Source organism: Pinus tabuliformis, chromosome 4_1 (genome assembly GCF_031772625.1).
Source record: "Pinus tabuliformis cultivar Carrire ecotype Pingquan chromosome 4_1, CPIR1, whole genome shotgun sequence".
NCBI classification, from domain to species: domain Eukaryota; kingdom Viridiplantae; phylum Streptophyta; class Pinopsida; order Pinales; family Pinaceae; genus Pinus; species Pinus tabuliformis.
In genome coordinates, this window is record NC_142303.1 from 488,157,262 (window position 1) to 488,165,628 (window position 8,367).

At 36.1% G+C, this 8,367-nt stretch overlaps 1 pseudogene; it reads left to right on the forward strand.

Moving 5' to 3' along the window:
- Positions 1 to 2,404: 2,404 nt before the first annotated feature.
- LOC149176641 (protein RETARDED ROOT GROWTH, mitochondrial pseudogene) lies at positions 2,405 to 5,786 on the forward strand (annotated as a pseudogene).
- Positions 5,787 to 8,367: the final 2,581 nt, after the last annotated feature.

Below are 8,367 nucleotides of genomic sequence, written 5' to 3' on the forward strand. Positions count from 1 at the left end.
CTATCATACAATTAAGGACTTCCCAAAATAATACCACATATATCCAAGGGAACTATATCTAACTCAACCTCATCTACAAATGTTGACCCAATAGCAAACCTAAGTTTACATTGTCTTGTTACTTGTAGCTTTTCTTTATCACATACCCAACCTAATGGATATGGCTTCTTGTGAGGTGTTGTTAGTAATCCCAACTTCTTCACAATTGTTTCAGAAATCAAGTTTACTTGTGATCACTATCAAATAAAGTATCAATCTTTTGGTGCTTGGAAATAACTCTAATATGAAAAAGCTCATGTATTTTCCTATCATTATCTTTATTATCAATAGATTATGCATAATTACTTGTAGATGCTTCAGAATTTTTACCTTTTATAACTGTGGCTGTGACTGTTGTTTCATCACTTGAGTCTGACCCCAAGTCTTTCTGAATAGCAGCAACAATCTTTTTCTTCTTGCCACCGAACTTCTTATGTTTCAACTCCAAATGCAAATACCAGCAGTGTGCATCATCGTGTCCATCCTTCTTGCAATGAGTGCATGAAGGTTTGTACTTTTGTACATCATTTGTCTTCGTCTCCTTCCATTTCGGCTTCTTCTATTCCTTTTTCTTGCTTGTAGAGTGTTTAGATGATACCCCAACCTCTGGGTTCACATTCTTGCCTCTAGCTTCTAGATGTGTACCTTGAACTGATAAATAATCTAGGCTAGTGGGATTAAACATGAGAATGGTGTGCTTCAAATAGCTATGCAGATCACCTATATACTTGAACAAAGTTTCAGGTGAGTCTAGAGATATGCCTATAGTTAAAGCTCTTTTTCTAAATTCCTAGGTATAACTTTATACACTTTGACCCTTTAATTGGCGAAGAGTTTGCCAACTCATCATTGCTTGCTACATATAAGATAGAGGATAGAATTGTTTTTTGATGGCAGAAACAAATTCATTCCAGGTAGAAATAATTTTACCATGTCTCTTCAGATTAGCTTGTGTCTTGCCTTCCCACAACACTAGGGCAGTTCCTCCAAGTCAAAGGCTAGCCAGCTAAATCTTTCTCCTTTTTGAATCAATATTCTGCACCCTGCAATATACATCAATCTATCTTATCTAGTTATCTAGATTTTATGCATCTAGTTCTCCATCATAAATTGGCAAATGAAACTTTACATCTAATTTAATCAAAGAAGTTTTCTTCTTTTTCTTATCAGGGCTAGTAGATGAGGATGATGAAGGTGATGGTGAAGAAGATGATGGAGGAGGAATTTCCCCTTTCCCTTTTCATTCTGGATGGTCAACTAGAGAAGGTTCATATGCTCCATTGTCTTGTTTGGGTGTTGAAGTGCTTTCACCTTGACCCTTCTTAAATTCCCAATACATCTCTTCCACCATGGTGCGCATGGCCATAAAACTGTTCATGAACTGAGATTCTGATTCCAATGGAGCTTCTTTTGCCATTCTCCTATGAGGATATACTCTTCCAATCTCTCAATTAGCCTCAACAAGTTCTCCTTCTCCTAGTTTGAGCTTTGACCTAGTTAGCATTCAAAATCCAGCACAAGCTTGTCTAACCTTAACCAAACCAAAACCAAAAGCTCTGATACCATTTGATTTGAAAATGAGATCTTAGATTAATATTAAGGTATTACAGACTCATGTGCATGATTTGCCTATATTACTTAGTGCAACGAATCGAAAAGACTGTGAATAATATAGACAATGAGTAGTTAGAGAAACATAATAGACACACACACATAACACAACAAATAATGAAGGAGTTCACCCAAAACTCTTGGGCTACATCTCCTGGTCTAGCTTTCAGTGGTGACCTCTCGATTATATCTTCAACAATAGAGTTTTTACAAATGTGAGCTCAAATTGAGTCTCAACACAACAGGAACAAACAACAGGGTTTTGCTTGAATCCCTCAAGTCTTTCTGAGTACACAGACTCTCCCTCTCGCTCTCTATCTCTATTTTATCTCTGTCTCGGCACTGCCTGTCTCTGTCTCTGACACTGAGTGTATTTTAAGCCTATCGGTGCTTTTTTGTTCATTTTCCCTTTCGGTCTCTCTTGCTTCCAGCCTCTGTCTGCTCAAATCCCCTCTGAGTGTTAACCAATCATGGTGTAACGTCTTCAGGTATGGTGGCCACCTGTTATGAAACAGAAAGGACCACTGGCACATTGAAATCCCCAAAAATATCGTTTCTCTGTTTACATAGAGAAATACACAGAAACACTGAAAAATCTGCCAAAATACTTTCTATAGGACATCAGATATTATTGAATCTACCCTAAACTCCATCGAGTCTGCCTTTATAATGCTATCGCAAGTTGCTAGTAGCGGGTTCCTTAATATTTGGGTTTATAACGAAAAACCCCCAAATACACAGGAAAACTCATCGAATGGCTACGTATCGGACTTCAAATATTATGTATTTGCATCTACAAATTCCATCAAGTCCAGTTATATCGTATGTCACATCTCCTTCTGGGTCTCCAATCGCCGATTGCGCTGATTGGCCTTATCGGTTATCGGTGCATCGCTATCGCATGATTGTTGGCCTCTTGGCATCACCCCTTATACAGTTGCAATGCAATATTACGATGCGATACATCGCAATCATATATCGCCAAACCTTCCGGCCACAGGTTAAGTCCTTCCCTATGTTATATTAGTGATGTGATATTGTGTGATTAGCTCTAGACCATTGATCTGTGTTCTTGATCAATGGCCCTCGTTTAATTGCATTGATTGCTATCCCGATTTCCATAAGGCCACTTCCAATTAACTCTACTTACCATCTCTAATTGCGATATGTTGATTAGATCTGGATTGTTGATCGGCCAGATACGATGGCTCCTGTTTAATGTTCCTTAAGCCTCCGATAGACTCTATTTTCGCCATTTATTCATGTTTTTCCCATCTGATAGTGTTTTCCACCACTCTTGAAGGTTTATCTTTTTCGATAGTGTTTAAGTATCGAAAGACTTAAAGGTTTTTAGGATCCATTTTCGATCAGTAGGGCATCAGCTATAGATCACTTTCCTTCTTGGTTCGTCATTTCATTACATTATGGAAATATTAGTAGAAATTGATAAAATTAATGACTAGGTGATTAAAAATGTTAGTCACCGCAATCATTTCAAGTGAATTACCACTAAACTTGAGAAATTTTAAGTGACCAAACTAAAAATGTCTAACTTAAACCACTAATGTATTATAGGGATAACGTATACGACTAGCTAATAAATGACTAAACTAAAAACGACTAACTTAAATGACTAATTTAGTCTAGGTTTTAAATATATGACTATATAATAAGTGACAACATTATTTGATGATGAGACTACCCTACAAGCCACCAAATTTAGATCATATCCATGAGGTCAACAACAATTTGTGGTTCAAGATATAGCTAATTTGGAACAAACTTCCTCTAAAGCCTGGGATTTTTTTTAACCTCTAATGTTTATGGAAAAGGACATCAATTTCTAAAGCATGTGGGAACCAAACTGTCACCTTTCCCATGTTGACTCCCTCTATTGAAAATCATGGAAAATCTCCATATATTAGTTATCCTTACTAAAACCAACATTTCATTGGAAATGATAATTATTCCTATGATATTACTACTTCGGTATACATTTTGACCACACAAATCTTATTTTGATGTCTACCTTGCTTATTTCATGACAATATTACCCTACAAGCCACCAAATTTCTATCATATGAGTGAGGTCAACACCAATTTTTGGTTCAAGATATAACTAAGTTGGAACAAACTTAGCTCTAGAGGCTATGCTATTTTTCCACCCCTAATGTTTATGGATAAAGAGATATCAATTTTCTAAAGCATGTGAGAGCCAAAGTATTACCTTTCCCATGTTGACTCCTTCTATTAAACATCATGAAAAATCTCTATAAATTAATTATCCTTATTAAACCAAACATTTAATTGGAAACGATGATTGATCATTACGATGACATTAGTACTTTTCTGCACTTTTTAACCACACAAAACTTGTTTTGATATCACCATAATTCACTTTTGATAATTCAACCAAAACCCCCTCGATTGGTATTTGGTGACACAAAAACCTATTTTTTTAGAAATTAATAACTATTTATAATAAAAAATACCTCCGATTAAATAAAAGAAAAGATTCAACCTTTTATTTAATGGAATTTAATTCCCTTGATAAACATAAGAGCATTTCATTAAAGGTTTCATGTATTTATTCCTTTCAAATATTAAAATTGTTTATTTCCCTCCATTTGAAAGGTTTTTCCATGGGGAAGAAGGAGAAGGAAGGGCACATTCGGAAGGATCGAGGGTCGACACCCCTTTTGGCTTCACATGCATGCCAAATTTGAGATATATTCTTGAGGAGGGGCTTCCAGTGGGACTCCCAACGTCCCATAATGAGTTGTGGGCACAAGCATGAATCTTGTGAAACAAATTCCTAACACATTCCTTGTGTTCACATTCCTCTTGCGTCGAAGGGTCAGCGAAGATCTTGTGGGCGCAAGCATGCATCCTGTGAAACACATTCCTAATAGCGTCCTTGTGTTCATGTTCCTCTTGCATCAAAGGGTATATGTGGTGAAGAGGGCCATCATTGCAAACCCAAAGACATTCTTTCTTACTCTGCAAGTATCGGATTGAGGCCAGCCCTTGGCACCTTGTCTCTCACACATCTGGTCGCATGCCATGGAATGAAAGGGCTTAAGCGCTTTAAATTCTACACCATTGTTAGAAACAGAGGTTTGATTCGTACCCGCGATAAATAACTCCATAGATGATATCATCTATTTATTGCATCGAAGAAATTACATTGTCATTTGTGCAAAGTTGTGGGTAGATCGTGTCATATTCCCATATTCTTTCTTAGCCACAGACGAGGTCAACTAGATTCCACATGAGAGAAGAAATTGGTCATTGAAGTGAGCCGTGAGTCTGTAACTAGAGTCCAACATGAATAACACACTAAATATATTCCCGTCAAGGCTTTCTTCTTGTCCACCATTTTGGATTTGAAGAGCTTGTAGGTGGAGCATTTTTTCGACATTATCTCCCCTCCTACACCAAATGTCAACTATGTCATACTCAATTACAATGACACTTTATAGCACTATACATCACATGTACCTATGAACGTGACTAAAGACATAAGGGAGTCTTGGAGAAATTGTCATTTATAAATTTCCAAAAAATATGCTTCAGTTTTACATTGTAAGGAAGGAAAGGATGATTATGATGTAATGGAGAAACCATATTTGTAGACATGGATGCAAGGTGGTCTAGACTATATAGTTTTGAAGAGATTTGATATTGTTGGAATTCGTATCATTGGAAGTGTGCTTGGACAAAGTATTTCTCTCGACCATTTTGTTTGATAGGTTGATGATATGGTGGCAGAGTTTACAAATTTAAATTGAAGAATGGGAAAAATTGGCACATTTACCATGAAGCAAGAAAAACTCTTTGAACTTGTAGGAAAGGAAAATTCCAATCTCCCTCATGTAATTCTTAAACTTGGTCTTTTTGAAATGTTAGATATTTCCTGGAAAAATGCAAAATATGCACAAATTTGGGAGTATCTTCAAGATGAATATGAGCTAACCCAGCGGTTTGGCAGTTTGGACTTTAAACTCAAGTTTGTAGAGAATAATGTTCACTATTTCCTGGAAATACTGCAAAACATAAAGTCTGACTTCTTGGAGTGGCTTATCATAATATTGATAAGTGCAGAGATAGTTATTTCTATCTATAATATTGTTTAGGAGACTGTATAACTTTGTTTGGGAGACTGAAATATCTCCAGTATAACTCATTCATGTGATACACCACTGGTACAAGGCTGGAGAAATCAAGTAAATCTTTGCCTAAAGAAATGAAGCCCATCAAATTATTTTTGGTGGACTTCATGTGAATAGAGAAGACTGACTAAAGGCATTAATCTATCAATACAAACATCATATTTGGTATGGACCCTTTTCTCGTTCTCGGAATCCCACTTCTGCCACTAACCAGAGACAATCTCAAGACTCATATTGGTTTCCTTTTGAGTTCCTACTTTTTCGGGTTGGTGCATTTCTTTCAATAAATTTTTTGGCATATCTTCAACTACCTATTGTTTAAATTCCATGTCAACATCATTTGAGCCTTTAACTATCACTTGCTATGTTTGTCTTGGTCCCCTGCAAGTTTACAAGTATGATAAATCTGTCATGTGATGCTGCAATTTCAAGCCATGTTTCATTGGAAAAGTGGACCTTATGTGATTTGGGTCAACATTGTTTTACGATTTGATGTGGGTTTTAGATATGGACAATTGGCCTTGCTATTCTTTAGATGTGGGTGTGAGGTGGGGTGGATGAATTTGATGTGGTTATGCGTCATGGCCAAAGACAAGCCAATCCTCGATGTTTTTTGAGTCTCACAATCTGAATCCAAAAATATTAGTATTGCATAAAATGAGGAACCTCCTATTTGATCCTCGTCCTCACTACCAGAATAGAGGGTGAAATCTTTTGGAATGAGTGCCTTGAAGGATTCTTCTTCTTCCAAGAATCATCTAATGTATCAAAATTCAAGTAAGTCACATTCTCATGGCATATCACAACATATAGCAAAGACCCACAGTAACAATAATAATAGCAGCTACTATAGCAGCCACAGTGATGCTAATAAGGTAGTGTTGCTTGTGAATGATTTCTAGAGCGTACTTCCCTCTCTTGGAAGTGCCCATTGAGAGGGTCTCCAAAAATAGGGTCTAAATAATAGGCACTCCACCAAAAATCCATTAAACAACATGGAATTCAATCATTTGATTCAATTAGTTGGGTTCTAAACCCCACTTGAGCCCAACAGACCATGAAAGATGAAAAAAAATTTGCAGCAGACTTGGCAAGAAAAATGCATAAAGGAAGAACCAGTGGATTCTTATGACGTTCTTAATTTGGATAGAAGTAGGGCAGTGCAAGAAATGATTGAAATAGATGATGGGAACGGCAAGGGAAGGGCAAGAGAGCATGACCATGCTAAAATACATGCACAAGGGGGAGTGATTGTATACAATTGCAATCTTAGTCTACGTTGAGGATGACCACCAACTGTGAAGTGATGTTTGCAGAAGTTAACCCAAAGCGAACCATGAGCAATGGTGAGGAACCTACAAATAGTGAAGGAGTAAAAATTGAAGCCCAAACTGCATGTAGTAGGCTTTAACTTGACCATCCATACATTTATTTTTTACATTTCAGTTGCAACTTCTTCAACATTGAATACTTTCAAAGTTAAATAGGCATTATTAGGTGCTATCCAAACACTATCCAATAGGCACCTACTATTACAGTGAGTAGGCTTTTATAAATATAAGGCCATTCACCTCAAAATAGACAGTTTCAACTTTGGTTTCACTGATTAATTCAACCAACCATTCTAGTGCCTTTTGCTTATACATGGATAATAAATGCTTTTCACGCACACTATTTCATGATATTTTCTTTCATGGTTGATTTTTTCTAGAGTGTCTTTGTTACTTTCTATAAAGCGTGAGTGGTGTCGCTTTGTTTCTAGATTGGTGTTACATTTTTTTAATAAAGTCACAGTCCAAAAACATACAGAATATGAATATTTATTTAGATGAAGTCTGAAGACTACCTTTACATACAATTTTCTTTACAAAATAGAAAATGGAAATGTCCTAGGAAACTATCATGGCCATTCATTATTGTCTTTCCTATAAAATATTTTCCCTTTTAAATTTTATCAATTGTCATTTTTCTTTTTCAAGTATTTTGATTGTTTCTTGATTGCTGCCGAAACCATATTTGTTGATACTATTTACTTGATAAAGCACCATTCTACTGGAAGAATGTGTTTTTGCAAACTGGTTATCTAAAGTAGATCTTGTTTCCTCTTTAATAGTAGATAAAATTGCAAATATACTCTTTATTTAAGATTGGATTGCGAGAAACTAAATTGAATCTATTAGGCTCAGTAACACACAATTCAATCCTAGATAAGATTAGATAAGGTGATTTTATTTATTTTCAATCCATGGTCACAAGAGTAGCTCAATGGGACTAAACAATACATCCAACAATGAAAAGGGAAATGTGGGAGTGTGAGAGACATTTCCTAGAACAAAAGTAGAATGAATTACAAGTACATGAAGGGATCTAAGTTCAAAATTATTTTTTAAAGTGATAAAGACTAAGGTCAATGCAATGCAACTGTAGATAGGATAACAGAAGATTATGTTTAATGTCTAACCAATGACCACAAGACTTAGTGGGATTCAAAAGTAGAATTAGTGCAATTAGTTCAAGTACATAATGGGTGTGCAAAATAAACTCC